We start from the raw sequence: 18,551 nt of genomic DNA on the forward strand, positions 1-18,551 counted from the left end.
TCTTCAACTGTCAAGATTTTGGCCAAAAAATTTTTAATTTTGCAAAAATTTGCTTTTTAAATGCTCTTGAATATTATTTATTAAGTATTAAAAGCATCTGAACACTCATTTTATTTATCAGATGTATTGTAATTATTCCAAAGTCAAATGTATATGATCCTATGCCTGAAAATAGAGAATTTCCAATTCAGGGAAGCCTTATATAAATATGCATTTTTCTCCACCAATTTGAAGTTTTTAAAGTTTTTTAAGCCTAAATTATTCTTTCATATATATTAAATGTACTTTAAATGTATAGAAAAGTTACAAAAAGCATACCACACGAGTATAAAATGGTCTTGGGCCATGTAGTACTGAGAATTATTAAGGGTCGATTCAGGCGGTAGCCCATATTGACATATTCTATGCTAAGGTGTTATGATACAAGAAGTCTAATTGCAAAAGGACTCTTGCATTTACATTTTTTGAAAGACAATATGGTCTGATGGCCAATTTTTTTCACTTTTCAATGGAAAACTTGCATTTAGTTTTAGTCTCAATAGGCATAAATTTGGACCATTTACTATCATACAGAAAAAAATTGATGGTAGCCTATGAAAGGAGTAAGGTGTACTGAATATTGTAAAGAGCTTTTTTTACAGATTTCGTGAAATATTTAAGATGGACTACAGATTTGATGTACAAAGCTCTTCACATTTTACATACATCAATTTATTCTAAGTCCGTTTAACCGGTGCCATGAATACAAAATATGCTGTAATTTTTTTCTGTGATAATCTACTTTTCTCTACATTCAGAGTTCACAAATGGTTAAATCAATTTGATTTAAGCATAGAAACACAAATATCAGGAACTAAAAAGCTGTCAGATAGAAAGTCAGCATGCCTCTTATGCATAAAATGTAAACTGCTTTAAAATGCTTATTTATAGCCGTAGAATGCCAAAATGGCACATTTCAACAGAATTTCTGTAAACCAAAGATGTAAATCCTTTACTAATTTTGATTGAGTTTCACAAATTGAAACCAGCAAATCATTCAGGAAATTTGCCAAAGTACAGAATCTAGATTTCAGGAATCCATCTCTTAGGCCCGAGAACACAGTTATTTCGTAGTGCATTTCTTTAAGACAATAAATTCAAATTAAAAAAATCGCACCTGCTCTTTCTCAAAAAGATTTTTACAGTGTAGTGTACTACCAGTGAGACAAATAATATCAAAATTATAGAAACTTCTACCAGCTCTAACTAAAAATATAGAGAATTCTGTGTTAAGGGGTGTAAAATTCAGTTTGACAGCTTCAGACGTGATAAAATTTGACCTTTTTGAACTGGACCAAATCACTACTTACTAACATAAAGATTCAGCACCCATTTTTTTTTAACATGTAATTACACCTCCCTACTTAATATTTCATGCATTTATTTTATCAAGAAATAAATTGGGAAAGTGTATCAAATAAAACATGCAAGTTATACACTGTTTACACTAGGGACTATATTCGTAGATAACGAAAACCAAAGGACGATAACTGTGTCCTTGGACCTAATAGGACAGAAAGACTTGACCAATCTTTATAAAACTTTGCATAACCTAAGCTTAGGCAATCATGAGATAATTTGTAAAGTTTCATGGCCATATGGCATATATTAGAGAAACTAGGGTCATTTTAGTATTGACATTTGGATGTTTATTTTTGACGTATAAACTAAATATCTTCAACTGTCAAGATTTTGGCCAAAAAATTTTTAATTTTGCAAAAATTTGCTTTTTAAATGCTCTTGAATATTATTTATTAAGTATTAAAAGCATCTGAACACTCATTTTATTTATCAGATGTATTGTAATTATTCCAAAGTCAAATGTATATGATCCTATGCCTGAAAATAGAGAATTTCCAATTCAGGGAAGCCTTATATAAATATGCATTTTTCTCCACCAATTTGAAGTTTTTAAAGTTTTTTAAGCCTAAATTATTCTTTCATATATATTAAATGTACTTTAAATGTATAGAAAAGTTACAAAAAGCATACTATATGAGTATAAAATGGTCTTGGGCCATGTAGTACTGAGAATTATTAAGGGTCGATTTAGGCGGTAGCCCATATTGACATATATATTCTATGCTAAGGTGTTATGATACAAGAAGTCTAATTGCAAAAGGACTCTTGCATTTAAATTCTTTGAAAGACAATATGGTCTGATGGCCATTTTTTTCACTTTTCAATGGAAAACTTGCATTTAGTTTTAGTCTCAATAGGCATAAATTTGGACCACTTACTATCATACAGAAAAAAATTGATGGTAGCCTATGAAAGGAGTAAGGTGTATTGAATATTGTAAAGAGCTTTTTTTTACAAAATTTAGTGAAATATTTAAGATGGACTACAGATTTGATGTACAAAGCTCTTCACATTTTACATACATCAATTAGTCCGTTTAACCGGTGTCATGAATACAAAATATGCTGCACTTTTTTTCTGTGATAATCTACTTTTCTCTACATTCAGAGTTCACAAATGGTTAATTCAATTTGATTTAAGCATAGCAACACAAATATCAGGAACCAAAAAGCTGTCAGATTGAAAGTCAGCATGCCTTTATAGACACTGTTTACCCTAGGGACTATATTTGTAGACAACGAAAACCAAAGGACGATAACTGTGTCCTTGGACCATGTGTATCTTTGTGTAGTCTATAGACAACATCGGTCACATGACCTCTGAAATATAAGAACAAAATCTTACCTGATCCCAACTTGCCATTATATCCTGCAAAAAAGGAAATAAAAATAAATTTACAGGAGGTTTTAAATCTCAATAAACTATAAATATATTTCAAGCATTAAGTTAGGCATGATGCCATTCTTTTGATTGTTCCAATTTCTTCACCTTGTTAAGTTTAATAAAAGAACAGAGTTCCAATGTCCCCCATGTTGCAATTATTTTATAATTCCAAGGGACATTACTCTTTTAAAAAAGTCTATCGTCCACCATTTTAGAACTTGTCCAAGATACTGCTGATATTAACCTATAGTATAAGTATAAAAAAAACTGGCAAGAATTGTACCCTTGAGAGCGCTAATGAGACCATTATCCATAAATTTAATATTTCCAAGGGGCATAACTCTTTTAAAAAAAATCGATCGTCCACCAATATAGAACTTGTCTGAGATATTGCTGATATTAACCTATTGTATAAGTTTTATAAAAATCTGGCAAGAACTACACCCGTGACAGGGCTAACAAGGCCATTTTCCATAAATTTAACATTTCCAAGGGGCATAACTCTTTAAAAAATAAATGGGGAATGTGTCCATAGGGACACAGATGATGCCCCCGCCAGCATTTTCAGTTATAAAGGGACATAACTCAAGAACTGTAAAAGTGACACTTCCAAAATTTGAACTTAAACTGAGTTTTGTGGTAATAAGCATTATATATAAAAAAAGAAGATGTGGTATCATGGATTTTTCTAGCATTCCACAGGGTCTGGTTTTCGGACCAATTCCCAACAGCAAAAACCCTACATTTTTCCCAACTTTGGGAGTAAAATTCCCAAATGATCACAAAATTTATTTTCATCTTTATTTTTCATGACAGAGATGTTTATTTTGTTCAACAGCTAGCTTTATGTCAAAAATCGTCAACAAGTAATGTGTAAATCCAAGTTGAAACATATTGAATGACAAACAACATTTGACAAACAATGGCTGCCTTAAATAAACAGGAAGTGTGGGAAAATACTAAAACCAGATCAAATCCGGAAACGAACAAGCATATAATTCCGGGTTTGTCAATCAAATACAGTTAATAAAAAATGAAAAGAACCAAACATGTGACAGCTATCATAGCAACACTAAAATTGAAAAGTAAAAGATACATATAAAAGAAAATAGAAACAGGATATATTTTATACAGAACTCAAAATATTTTAGTTCACAAATTTTCATGTCAAAATAAAAAAAAAAAACAATCCTTTAAAAAGTTAGAACTCATTATTTTGATACTCAAATAAACTTTAATGCCATGTTGTTATATATTTAAAAACAAATTTAATGAACTAAACACACTAAAACTAACATCTGGTATATATATATATTGGTTGTTTTTCCCAATTTCATTGAAAACAGCGCTAAAAAATTCCCAAAACTGGCCAGGGTCCTTTTTCCCAAAATACCCAGATAAACCCCTGGGTATGATTGCCAATGAGACATCTCTTCACAAGAGACCAAATGACACAGAAATTTTAAACAACTATAGGTCACCGTACGGCCTTCAACAATGAACAAAGCACATACCGCACAGTCAGCTATAAAAGGCCTCCGAAATGACAATGTAAAACAATTCAAACGAGAAAACTAACGGCCTAATTAAATTTATGTACAAAATATGAACAAAAAACAAATACGTGTTTACACAAAAACAAACGGCAACCACTGAATTATATATACATTTCATAACAATTAGTTGAGACAAACTTAAGAGAACAGAAACGAAAAATTCAGCAATTTTTCCATTTGTAAAGGGCCATAACCCTAGAACGGTAAAAATGACGCCACCAAAATTCATACTTGATCTGTGTTTTGTGGTAATAAGCATGGTGTATAAGTTTCATAAAATGTGGTTGAAGCAAACTAAAGTTAGAGAACGGAAATGAAAAATTCAGCAATTTTTCCTATAGTGAAAGGGCATAACTCTTGAACTGTAAAAATGATGCCACCAAATTTCAAACTCTATCTGTGTTTCGAGGTAATAAGCATTATGTATAAGTTTCATAACATTTGGTTGAAGAAAGTTACAGTAATAGAACACAAAAAAAAATTCATGAATTTTTCCATTTGTAAAGGGGTATAACTCTTAAACGGTAAAAGTGATGCCACCAAAATTCAAACTCGATCTGTGTTTTGTGGTCAATAATGAGCATTGTATATAAGTTTCATATCATTTAGTTCAGACAAACTAAAGTTAGAGAACAGAAACGAAAAATACAGCAATTTTTCCATTTTTAAAGGGGCATAACTCTAGAATGGTAAAAGTGATGACACAAAAATTCAAACTTGACCTGTGTTTTGTGGTAATAAGCATTGTTTATAAGTTCCATAAAAGGTGGTTAAGGCAAACCAATTTTGGGACGTACTGACGTATGTACAGACGGACAAGGGTACAACTTAATGCCCCCTCCGCTACGGCAGGGGCATACAAAGTCGATCGTCCACCATTATAGAACTAATGTCAGATATATTGCTGATATTAACCTATTGTATAAGGTTTATATAAATGTGGCAAGAATTGTACCCCTGAGAGTTCTTATGAGGCCATTTTCCATAAATTTAATATTTCCAAGGAGCACAACTCGTGAGAGTGCTAACAAGATCAGACAGACAGACGCCCTGTATTTCCATGTCCCTTGCAATGCGTTACGCGGGGGAAAATTAATATCCATCAAGCTGTTATTAGCAGGAGATGTGCTAACAGGGCATAGACATACAGACAGTTTAATCAAGAAACAACGACAAGGCACATGGACATACAAACAGTATACTGAAGTCAGTTAATTTGATTATCTCCCCTTTAACATGTTTAACCACCAGAAACAATATCTGTCCACCTATTCCACAAACAAGGTACATGGACATACAGACAGTATACTGAAGAAAGTTGATTTGATTATCCCCCCTTTAATATGTTAGACCACCAGAAACAATATCTGTCCACCTGTTACACAAACAAGGTACATGGACATACGGACAGTATATTGAAGAAAGTTTATTTGATTATCCCCCCTTTAACATATTAGATCACTAAACACAATATCTGTCCACCTGTTACACTGACAAGGCACACAGACATATAGACAGTATACTGAAGTAAGTTGATTTGATTATCTCCCCTTCAACATGTTAGACCAGACACAATATCTGTCCAGCCGTTACACTGACAAAGCACACAGACATATGGACAGTATATTGAAGTAAGTTGATTTGATTATTTCCCCTTTAACATGTTAGACCACCAGACACAATATCTGTCCAGCTGTTAAACTGACAAGGCACACGGACATAGGGACAGTATATTGAAGTAAGTTGATTTGATTATCTCCCCTTTAACATGTTAGACCACCAGCCACAATATCTGTCCAGCTGTTACACTGACAAAGCACACAGACATAGGGACAGTATATTGAAGTAAGTTGATTTGATTATCTCCCCTTTAACATGTTAGACCACCAGACACAATATCTGTCCAGCTGTTACAATGACAAGGCACACAGAAATATTTACAGTTATACTAAAGTAAGTTAATTTTATTATCTTCCCTTTAACATGTTAGACCAACAAACACAAAATCTGTCTAGCTGTTACAACGACAAGGCACACAGACATTTGGACAATATATTGAAGTGAGTTAATTTGATTATCTCTCCTTTAGCATGTCCGACCACCTAAATAATGTCTGTCTAGCTCTTGCACTGACAAAGTTTTTATTTATTGGCTCATGCCATCAAAGCTAATAAGATATTATATATTACTTATAAAAAGACTCGATGTAGTGAATGTCCAAAAAGAGACACTTACACCTATTCATCAGAAATATATATATACCGAGTATGATTAAGTACCCAAAGTCCCAAACAGAAGTCTGTTGGTTCTAGTCCTGAAACTGTCAATGACTACAAATTATCCTTCATAAAACTCCAATTGCAACTTCAGCTTATTCCAAAGGGTGTCATCATGGCGTTAATACCAGCTGCCACAGGTCAATAACAATCTGCAAATAAACGTTAACATCAAATTTGAATCATGTAAAAATAATACATATCGTCATATGATCATATGATGCTGGATAAGCCAATCAAATTAAATCAGTTTTTGTATTACGTTTTCGTATCTTACTCCTTGCAGCGTGATAAAGATATATCTCTTAAATAGATATTAACAGGCCACAACTATAAGAGAGTCATTTATATTTGATATTTCTTTAAAAGCATATTTTTAAATATTGTTTAGGGGCGTCGTCACTTCCATTCATATGTTGAGCGATTGGTTGAAAAAATGATAAACCAGACCTCAACTGATTATCCTTATAAATAAATAAGAATTGCATGAAATTTATGAATGGATGCATAAGTACAAGGCTGTTTTTTTAAACATCCTTTACTACACATGAGGGTCTTGCAAGGACGGAAAAATTATTTGTATCGACGACGAGGACAGTTTAGACATCCTTGACTATACTCATGATGGTCTAGCACGATGACTTGTATATCAACAAGGGTAGTTTATATCGAAATTGACTACCCACTGTTTTCAATGTTTATTCATACCCATAAGGGTCTTGCAGATCGTGAATTGTATCATTAATGAATCAAGAACTATATATATGAAAATATCAAAAGTTCTAAATTTTAGTAAATCAAAAATTTAAATATTTCAAATCAAAATAGACAATAAATAACTGAATGTTGATAAATATTTTTTAAAACTAAATTATACATACTAACTATCATGTCGATATAAAAACCATCCAAGCATTAAACAAGTTGAGAAGAACAGAATAAATAAAGAAGAACTATAGTTTTTACACCAGTAACAGATGATTTTGTCAATAAACAGATAACAATTTAAATGTAAAAAAGGCTACAGGGTATGATGGTATTTCTTCTAAAATCATTAAGCTAGCACAATCAGCTATTGCAAGTCCTATTAAATTGTTTATTAATAAATCTTTTGAAAACTCAGTCTTCCCAGAAAAACTTAAATCTGCCAAAGTGGCCCCAATTTTCAAAAAGAACAACACCCTAGAAAAAGGTAATTAACCGTCCTGTAAGTGTGCTGCCAGCTATTTCAAAATTTCATGAGCGAGAAATTCACGATCAAGACCATCAAGTAATGGAATTTCTAAAAAAAACATTTTAATCCCCTTTTGTCAGCTTTTCGTTCTGGTTTTGGTTGTCAAACAGCGTTATTAAAAATTATAGAAGATTGGAAAAAAGCTCTCGATGAAAATAAATATATTGCTGCCATACTAATGGATCTATCAAAAGCCTTCGACTGTTTGCCCCACGATTTACTTCTATTAAAATTAGAGGCTTATGGCGTCTCTGAAAGCTCGTTAAAATTATTTAAAAGTTACCTTAAAATAGGAGGCAACGTATGTAAAGATTGGCAACACTTACAGTGACTGAGAAATACTAATAAAGGGGTCCCCCAAGGGTCAATTCTTGGCCCAGTGTTGTTTAATGTCTTTATAAATGATATTTTCTACTGTGTTCAAGACAGTACAATACATGTATATAATTATGCAGATGATAATACCCTGTCTTACTGTGACAATAATTTAGATAATTTAGTAAAAATACTTGAAAATGAGTGAAAAAATGATAAAATGGTTTTCACAAAATTTAATGAAAGCAAATCCGGATATGTTCAAGGCCATTGCTATTGGCATGATTGGGGAAAAGACTAAAAATTATAATTTAACTTTTAATTTAGAAGGTAATAAAATTTCATGTGATGACTTGGTGTAACGGTAGATTTTGAACTAAATTTTGATAAACATATATCTCACAAATTTGTAAAAAAGCTTCTAAACAACTAAACATTCTTAAACATATTGGCAAATATCTTAACAGGTTGGGATGTCTAACAGCTTACTACTCTTTCATTGTTTCATATTTTGATTATTGTCCAGTAATTTGGCATTTCTGTAGTGAAACAAATACGCAAAAAATTGAAAAATACAGGAAAGAGCTCTCTGCTTCATATATGAAGACTATATGTTCAACTGAATTTTACCTGAAAGTTAAGGGACCCAGCTTAAATCTAGGAGCCATGGGCGACTGGGTTCCCTTTAAGTTTTGTCCCTGGCAGTTATGAAATTTTACTTTTAACTTCTAAACTTCCATCTTTAAAAATTCGCAGACTTAGAACCATTTGAAAGCAGACTTAGAACCATTTGAATTGAAACATTTAAAATTGTACACAAGAAAATTCCAAGTTATCTTCATGACCTAATAAATATTAAAACTCAACGTTATAATTTTAGATCTATTAAAGATCATTAAAGGAAACAGCTGACATACCGAAAGTTAAAACTACAAGATACGGGTTAAAATCATTTCGTTTCAGTGATGCACAATTATGGAATTAGCTGCAAAACCACATAAGACAGGGAAATTATTTAACTCAATTTTCCAATCTAATACAGAACTGGAAGTAAAAATTGGCAGCTCATGCCAATGTAATGCATGCCATTAGTGATTTGAGCATAGCTTTGCTCCCCCCTTTTTGTTAAATACTTTAATTAGCTCGCTATGATTTTATTTTTTATCTGCATGAACAGTATTATTTTATTTGCTTATGTCATGTATGTGCTTTTAATATCCTGCTGTAAATTTTGATTTTGATTTTGATTTTGATTTTGATTTTGATTTTGATTTTGATTTTGATTTTGATTTTGATTTTGATTTTGATTTTGATTTTGATTTTGATTTTGATTTTGATTTTGATTTTGATTTTGATTTTGATTTTGATTTTGATTTTGATTTTGATTTTGATTTTGATTTTGATTTTGATTTTGATTTTGATTTTGATTTTGATTTTGATTTTGATTTTGATTTTGATTTTGATTTTGATTTTGATTTTGATTTTGATTTTGATTTTGATTTTGATTTGGGATTGGATTGGATTGGATTGGATTTGAGACTATTTATTAATTGTTGTATAATTTATCATGATTAAACTTCAAATTAAATAATTTCTAGTATAAAATTGATATAACAAGCTTGTTCAAGGGAGACAACAACCACAGTTCTGGTTCATTCTTGTATAGATTTCATTCAAAATATATCTATTCATTCATTAATCTTTACATCCATGACATCAGTAACTATTATTATTTATTATTGTCATTGTAACAATTTTTTTTTTACATACACATTTACAATATCCGCCCCATTCATTTCAACCAAAAATTAAACCTTAATAATAACACTTTTACACTTTTGCTTTTTACAAAACATATATTTAAATCGTTAATATTATGCTTTAGCATTGTTATAAATGTGTAATTTTGATTAATTATCCCTTGCCAACCTCAATTTTGTGATCAGTCAAAATATCCCCAGTTGAAAGTAAAACATGTGCCAGGTATTAAAAGTGGTTCAAGGCCAAATTTGTTATAGGGTTAATAACTCTGAGTTATCGTTCTTGAAGAAATCTTTTGTGTACCTCCTTTTGTCTCCTGACTATGCTAATAAAGTGAATATTACTATACACAAAAGTAAGGTTTACAAGTAATACATGTAATTTAAACTAAAATACAATATTCAAAATATGCAATTAAGCTTTTATCATACAGTCTGGTTTACTACTTGTACTACTAATTTTTATTTACTTGAAGAAGTAAAAAATCAAAGTGCTGGTTAGCACCTCTGGAAAGTTTGCAACTGTGAGTGTATATATATGTGTATTATTTCAAATACAGTGAAACCTGCTTAAACCGAACCTTATCGGGACTTAAGATTTTGTTCGGTTTTGTCCGATGTTCGGTTTTATCAGGTTCACAGCGCACATAATTTGATATGACAGTGCTTACGAACATGTTTGGTTTGGACATGTTTTCGGTTTATGCAGGATTCGGTTTAGTCAGGTTTCACTGTACATGTTTTTGTAGATCATGTAGTTTATAGACGTGTATTATTTCAAATATGTATTTAATCAAAGTTTTGATTTTTCAAACTAAACCATTGTCTCACCAGCAATTTTCAAAATTCACATTTTATGCCCCTTTTATGGGCATTATGTTTTCTGGTCTGTTCGTCCGTCCTTCCGTCCATTCGTCTGTCTGTCCCATTCAGGTTAAAGTTTTTGGTCGAGGTAGTTTTTGATGAAGTTGAAGTCCAATCAATTTGAAACTTAGTACACACTGGAACACACCCGTGATATCTTGGGTCCGTGACTGAATTAAAGTATATATAACTATGCGAAAGCCTTATTTAAGTATTGGGATTGTCATCTGATAAAGTCATACCGAATATAAGATGCAGTTTTCTTTCCTTTCAAAATCTTTCGGTTTGAATCCGTCGACCAGGAACTTATCAATTATTAGTAAGGCCAAAATTAAAAATATGTTTGTTTCCCCTCCCCCCACCCGGGTCAAAAATAAGCCCCCATGTCAAAAAATTATTTTCCACAAAAAAATCGATTTTTTTTTCTTCCTGAAAATGATTTGTTTCCATTTTTGGAAAGTGCTTGAAAGCAGAAGGATTGATAATCTAAATAAATACACTCAAACTGAGCACAAACAACTGATAAGTGGCCTGGACTTGACAAGTCAAACCATTCATGTGACCATGATATGACAATCACATCCAGTTAAATAAAAAAATAAAAAAAAGAACCTGCCTTCCTGGTCTGTTTACAAAGGGTAGACCCGGGGGAGGGGAAACAGACATTCTTTTAAATGTGGCCTAATATTAATTATTTGGAAAACAAAAGGTCCTGGAATGGATTATTTTTTAATCAACAGCATTGTCCTATTTTTATTAATAAAAATTATAGTTATAAATAATGTTGAACTCTTTGATTCGCTGTTTTATGTCATGCTCGCTAACAAATTGAAAACTGTACCTATACGCCTTATTTTAAGTCCAGATTTTTAGTATTCGAATAGTCACCTTAGAAAGTTTTACTACTAAAAATACTACAATAGGGAACAATTTGACAATGATTGAATTTAGCAGTGTCAACCTTGTCATTATGACCCGTGTATATAGCAAAATCTGAAATACACCGTTTGGTGTTGCGCCTGTCAGATAAGACACGTACAGATAATTAGGTAATAGGTAACCAGTGAATATACTACATGTACTATTGGTATCGGTATTGGATTCGACCCAGAACTTGGTAATTATTGGCAATATTAATTATGTGGAAACAATGATGGTTACATGGCAATGTATTATTTTTACTTTCCAGTGACTCTTTGTGTAACAGTTCATTACTAAATTTTTGGAATTTATTTTTTTAAGTCGACATATTGTCATTCACTCGTAATAACAAATGGTAATGACCATCTGTATAAAATGTGTTCATTATAGTTTTGACAAGTAAGTAAAATTAAATATGTGAAACTTCTAATTTTTATTTAGCTAATCTTTTCATTATAATATAATAATAAAATTACCTATATGATAGCGTCTTTTTAATGAACAGTCATACCATATGAAGAGTTTAGAAGTATTAAAAGTAAACTGTTACAGAGTCTCAATTACCCCGACCATACGCGTATGGTCCAAATACTCATATGGTCCGGAACAGTTATAAGCATTGCGTATAAGTTTCATAAAAATTGGTTCAGGCAAACTAAAGTAAGAGAACAGAAATCAATTTTGGGATGTATGGACGTACGTACAAGTAAGGGACGTACATACTTACAGAAAAAAACAAGGATAAAACTCAATATAGTGGGGGCATAACAATAGTAGTATGACCTCAGGAATAAAAAGTTTATATACACTAGATTCATACAATGTTGCTCTGAGGTGCTTATAACCCTACAACACATTTTATATATATAGTTGCTGCTGTACGTGTAATTACCATTGAGGCAATGACATTTAAAATTTTAGTTTAAAGCCATTTATTTGATATACTAGTAATCATTGCATCATTGTTAGGACGACACATTGTTAATTATACATGTACTGTAGGTCAATCTTAAAGAATCATACTGCCCCAGGAATAAAGTGTGAGGATAAAAAGTTCTGGATCCGCCACTGCATTGTTAAGCACTAAGAAAGTCATTTTGCTAGTACATGCATGGACAAATGTTATGAACTCATTTTAATAATTTCTACAGCACTTGTCTTTAGCTTGATCTCGGTCTTGATACACTGAACTATACATTGTAATATTCTAAGAAGTAGATGATGACTCAGTTGATTTTAAATTATACGGATGATATGATACTAATTGTCATTAATACGTTTTTCTATTGTCAGTTTGATACACTTGAGCATGCTGAACAAGTGAAGGTCCTTATATCCACATTGGAATATGAAACAATTTATAGTATTTAAATAACAGAAGTTTTCAAATGATGTTTGGCATCAAAACTTTCAGATCGATGTCAGTTTGACAAAAACAATGCACTTTTCTATTAAAGCCGGTAATAATGTTCTTGGCGTGAGACATAAGCCATATAATTATCGTTTATTTTATATTCTATCACCTGTGTGTTGTTTAAATAAATTAAACCATTATCACTTGTCAATTATCCGACAACTTGGTCAATTATCAACTTGTTCTCGCATACCGGACTCTTTCGATACACTCTGGCTTTTACTTATTCAATAATAAACAGTTGTAAATGTCGTTCATAGTAAAAAATAGTGCGGGAAAATGTTCATTCATGAAATATTCATGAATGAAACTCGGTCTCGCGTAAATTTCTTTTGATTTCTCTTCAGCCAATGGCTGATCCGCAAAGTATTGTTTGTGATACTTATTTTCAAAATGAAGTTAAATTCATCTGAATTGTCGATGAACATTCATTCCTTTTTTATTCAAGCTGTAATCTTTTCAAAAGAGTAGCTAGCAACTTAAAATATTCAAGAATCAGAATTCGAACACTAGTACTACATTATCTAGGCATTGCTAGGAGCAGAACATTGTGATAGTCTGTCTCACAGGAAGTTGAGGCCGACGCCAATGGAAAGTAGCTATAGCAAGCTATAGCAAACTTTCCAAAAATATACTTATATAAGTAAATTATAATGTTTGAATAATCTCCCCTTAATTTTCTAAAAACTTTACCTATACAAGTAAATTTTTTTTACAATCCCACCAAAATTAGCACATACTTCATTTTTGTACTTACAACTTCTCGTCCAATCAAATTGCTTGAATTTGCCTTCTTATTTTCATAGTACATACTTTTTCCGTGTACTAAGTAACTACGCATGAATGACCACAAGGGTAAGATTTCATTGTATTGTAATCAAGATATTAGAACAAAAATTGCTACTGGCTATTTTGAAATAAATGATGTGTTCCAAATTCAACTAAATAGTTTGTAATTAGTTTTCAAACAGATTTTTAACATATCCTACTAATCAATCTTTTGATCTAAATTTTGCTTTGACAATTAAAAAAGTTTCTTTCATTTAAATAAAGAGTAATTATAATGGTGCTTTATACCTTGATTAAAGTACAACTCAATCTAAAATGTTTAATCCTTTATCTTCCATGCAATTACTTTGTACACAAAAAGAGTCACCATGAATCTTTTGAAGGGAAATTATTAACAAAGCAATTTGATATGTTAAGTCATAAATTGGTCGATAATTGGTTGCCTAATGTCCAGTGACAAATATTTCATGCATATAAACTATCCACTAGACTACCTATGGGTACATACCAGGGGAAGATCCAGCCATTTTTAACAGGTGTTTCAACCAAAGATGTGGGAGGGGGATCCAACTGTTTGTGATAGTTTTAGGTTTTATGTGAAATAAAAAAAATGTTTTCAAGAATGTAAAGCTTTCACTGCAATTTAAGAATTGACTGCTCTTGGTCAATTCATTTTGTCATCTTACCATGTAAATAAGTACATGTATAGTAAAACAAAGCTTCGTTCATATCAATAAACATACTTACACCAGCAGCTACCTACCTTCTTTACATTCTAAAGTCAAGGGCCTTTTGAAATCCCATTTTTACAATGATATTATATATAGTGAGTAGATTTACAAAACTACGTAAATGAGCTACATCCAGTCAGCCAAAACATATCAATAGACTAATTACAGGATTACTCAAGTTGTAAATATGTGCTAAATTGGATATTGTATAGAAAGGTATATACTATGAAAATAAGAGCTTGGGGCAAAGCCCCTCGCTCTAATTTTCATAGTATTTACCTTTCTATACAATAACCGAGACTTCTCAAGTTTTAAGATGTAAAATCATGCCTTTAAGTGTCGGTTATTGTATAGAAAGGTATATAATATGAAACTTAGAGCGAGGGGCTTGCCCCCGAGCTCTTAGTTTCATATTATATATACCTTTCTATACAATATCCAATTTAGCACATATTTACAACTTGAGTAATCCTGTAATTAGTGTAATTGACATGTTTTGGCTGACTAGATGTAGCTCATTAACGTAGTTTTGTAAATCTACTCACTAATATCATTGTAAAAATTGGATTTCAAAAGACCCTTGACTTTAGAATGAAAAGAAGCTAGGTAGCTGCTGGTGTAAGTATGTTTATTGATATAAAGCGGTGTTTTACTATACATGTACATATTTACATGGTAAGATGACAAAATAAATTGAACAAGAGCAGCTAGCTAGACAATTCTTAAATTGCAGTGAAAGCTTTAACTTCTTGAAAACATTTTTTAAATTCACGTAAAAACTCAAACTATATTGAAAATGCTTTTGAATGAGTACAAACAGTTGGATCCCCCTCCCATACAGTTTTTTAATCTTTGGTTGAAACACCTTTTAAAAAAGGCTGGATCTGCCCCTGGTATGTTCCCATAGGTAGTCCAGTGGATAGTTTACATTCATGAAATATTTGTCACTGGTCATTAGGCAACCAATAATCGACCAATTTATGATATTATATATATCAAATTGCTTTATTAATAATTTCCCTTCAAAAGATTCATGGTTGACTCGTTTTGTGTACAAAGTAATTGCATGGAAGATAAAGGATTACAGATTTTAGATGGAGATCAAGGTATAAAGAACCATAAGTGTTACTCTTTATTTTAATGAAAGAAACTTTTAATTGTAAAAAAAAACAAATTGGATCAAAAGACGATTAGTAGGATGTTAAGAATCTGTTTGAAAACTAATTACAAACTATTTTTTTAAATTTGGAACACAGAATTTTTTCAAAATAGCCAGTAGCAATTGTTGTTCTAATATCTTGATTACGATACAATGAAATCTTACCCTTGAGGTCATTCATGCGTAGTTACTTAGTACACGGAAAAAGTATGTACTATGAAAATTAGAAGGCAAATTCAAGCAATTTGATTGGACGAGAAGTTGTAAGTATGTGCTAATGATTTTTCCCAGGTTAGCTCATAATTTTTGATAAGAGTTCAATGTTTCATCTCATTAATTCAACAAAGAAACTGATTGCACAAAGATCTTAAAATTGCTCCTTTGGGGCTTGTAAATGAGCAGTGTTCTGAAGATAACAGACAAATGGGATTTTCATTGTTCATGAAATTACACTTAAATGATTAGTAAAGACATCTGCAATGGACAGACAAATCAAAATTCTATTAGAGCAAAGAAATCTTGAGAATTTAAAGAATGAAGATAAGATGACTTTTTTACTTATATAAGTAAAAAAATCTGAATGACTAAGGGACATAACTAAAGTCAATTTATTTTTTACCTATACAAGTAAATAAAATTCACTTGTATAAGTATCCTACAAATTTACTCATGTAAGTATATTTTTTTTTACTTCTTCAAGTAAATACTTGTACAAGTAGTACCCCTGAATGTCATAAGAGGATGGTAAAGGGTTATTTTCGTACAACGTTTTCGGCCTTTTTATTTTACATGTTTTCGTCTTTTGATGTTTTATTTCTCGTTTTCTCGTGTTTGGTTTCATATGCATTCTTCGTGTTTCCCCTTATTTATTTTCTGTGTTTCGTGTCGATACTCTTAATTTCTCGTGCTTGTCATGCTTGTCCTGCATTTGATTAAAAAGTAAACCGGCACTAATTCAAAGTCAGCCCGGATATTATTTAAATTATGCAATTCTATGATAAATATATGTATGGAACGTAATAGAGTCCATCAAACTTTCATAAATAAATTTTAATATAATTTTTTCAAATCAGATGCAAAAGTTGACCGCAGGGTCTTTGTGTCCATTAATAATGACTGCATGATCTCTAAGAACGGTTGATATAACTTCTAGTACTTTTTTCCTTAATATTTACGATTTTATTTCACATGTTTCCGTGTTCAGACACCCCCTTTACCACCCTCTCATAAATATAGCAATTAAATATATGATTTTCTACAATATTATATATAAATGATCAGAACAATCACTCTGCTACATTAATATCAGTTCTTAACTTTTTGTAATTTTCAATACAAAGATTTTATATTGTATGCACAATTTTGATTCTATACCAATTATAAATGAAGGTTCAGACAAGCTTTTTAAAAAAGAATACTTGTTAACACTGACAAACAACAGCGCCGCCTGGTGTCTAAAAAGTCTTACACTTTTCAAATGCACTTTTTAACTTACAAATTTGTTTCTATAAACAATTTTACCTTGAAGAAAATTAAACCACTTAGTTAAATGATTAATTAAACATTTCTTCTGTACTTGTTCAGAACATTTCGTCTTAGTGTGAAGAAGAAGAGATTTATATGAAAACCCGGAAATATGTCCATCGATCTGTTGCTGTGTCAAACATGTGAAAAATATTTATAAATGAGCTAAAATGAGTATGTCATTTCTTCACATGAGTCAGATATAACAGAAATATTTCTAACTTACCCTTTAAAGTCATTGAAATGATGTCTTCTTGGGTTAAAAAGACTTAAAAGAATGTTGTTTGCAGTTTGTCGATAGCCAGCAACGTTGTCATGACGAGACACAAAATAACGGGATTGGGACAAATCGGACCAAGAAAACTCGGACCAGTTTTAAAGAAAGGCTAAGCGGATTAGATTAAAAGACAAATCGGACCAGTTTGAAACACTGATTGGGCCCATTCAAACATTTAAACACTTTTCAAAAGACACCTCGGAATAATGTGAAACACTGATTGTGTCCTTTTAAAACGGTTGATTCAAAGGGAACTTGAAAAGGGGGGTAGCTCGGACGAACGACTCCCCCCCCCCCGGGCCCCCGTTTGATCGCCAAAAATAATAAATATAAATTTTTAGTTACCTGTTACCTTCTGTCAATCCCTCCTCTATCAGGAGAACCTGGAGTTCATCCAGTAAAATTTGGTTACGTTATATTTACATGATCTGTTTCCAGTCACTATATATATATGCATTATCTTTAATTAATGTATATCTATTTACAGCCTATGAGTTTGGTAAACTTTACAACTTTTAAATGTTTATTTACTTTCAAGGAGCACACTACGCTTTTCATGGAAAGAGTAACACAGGCTTCTAGTGTAAAGCAAAATATTGTCCTATGAAATATTGTACCCGGCACAAGACAATATTTCATAACTATGTATCATGAAATATTGTCCATGTTGTCCTTGTCTATGGAAAAATGTCCAGAGAAGGACAAATTTTCATGGTGAAATTTTGTCTGTATATAGACAATATTTCACAGATGAATACTATGGAACTTTGTCTTGTTAAAGGGAGGTTATATTTTGTGTGAATTGAGACAATATTTCACAGATGAATACTATGCAATTTTGTTCTGTTAAAGGGAGGTGATATTTTGGTTATATTTTGTGAGTATTGAGACAATATTTCATAGACAGATTAATTGTCATGGAATTTTGTCTCATGAAGGGGAGGTTA

The 18,551-nt window shown here is 31.6% G+C and overlaps 1 long non-coding RNA gene across 2 annotated transcripts in view; it reads right to left on the minus strand.

Moving 5' to 3' along the window:
• LOC143082072 (uncharacterized) overlaps nt 1-17,642 on the minus strand; it is a 33,587-nt gene extending 15,945 nt beyond the window's left edge. Inside the window, exons 1-3 of one of the 2 annotated variants that reach the window (XR_012980260.1) lie at nt 17,554-17,642; nt 6,620-6,768; nt 2,746-2,769 (exon numbers count right to left, since the gene is read on the minus strand). This is a non-coding gene — a long non-coding RNA (uncharacterized LOC143082072). Of the gene's footprint in view, nt 1-2,745; nt 2,770-6,602; nt 6,769-17,553 lie in introns of both variants that reach the window. The other variant, XR_012980259.1, reaches the window with a different exon arrangement.
• Between the last annotated feature and the right edge of the window lie 909 nt (nt 17,643-18,551).

The sequence above is a fragment of the Mytilus galloprovincialis genome, chromosome 7 (genome assembly GCF_965363235.1).
Source record: "Mytilus galloprovincialis chromosome 7, xbMytGall1.hap1.1, whole genome shotgun sequence".
NCBI lineage: Eukaryota > Metazoa > Mollusca > Bivalvia > Mytilida > Mytilidae > Mytilus > Mytilus galloprovincialis.